Consider the following 387-nt stretch of genomic DNA (forward strand, 5'->3'; position numbering starts at 1 on the left):
ATGTTCTGAAGATGAATTATTGAAAAACATCGGAGGGCTATCAGATGCTCAGAAAGTCCTCAACATAGGAGGAAGGTATGGAAGGGTACTGGCCTGGACAATCACCCGTAAAGATAGAGCTGCTGAGAAAAGCAGAGCAACGGGAAAATAAAACAGCAATACAAGCAAAGGTAAGGTACCAACACCAAAGGAACTCAATCTGAATTTTGAAAAGAAGTAATAAAAGAAAGACTAAAAATATACTACGTATTTATTATATCACAGTCTGACAAGCTAGTGTGACTTTTCTAACATTTTTTTCTAAATGTTTTTCAGGTTTAAATGTATGCAAAGAGAGTGAAAGATGTAATGTTTGAATGGAAGAATAAGAAGGAAGAAATATTCCTG

This window comes from Frankliniella occidentalis, unplaced genomic scaffold (assembly GCF_000697945.3).
Source record: "Frankliniella occidentalis isolate FOCC.00 unplaced genomic scaffold, Focc_3.1 Scaffold189, whole genome shotgun sequence".
NCBI lineage: Eukaryota > Metazoa > Arthropoda > Insecta > Thysanoptera > Thripidae > Frankliniella > Frankliniella occidentalis.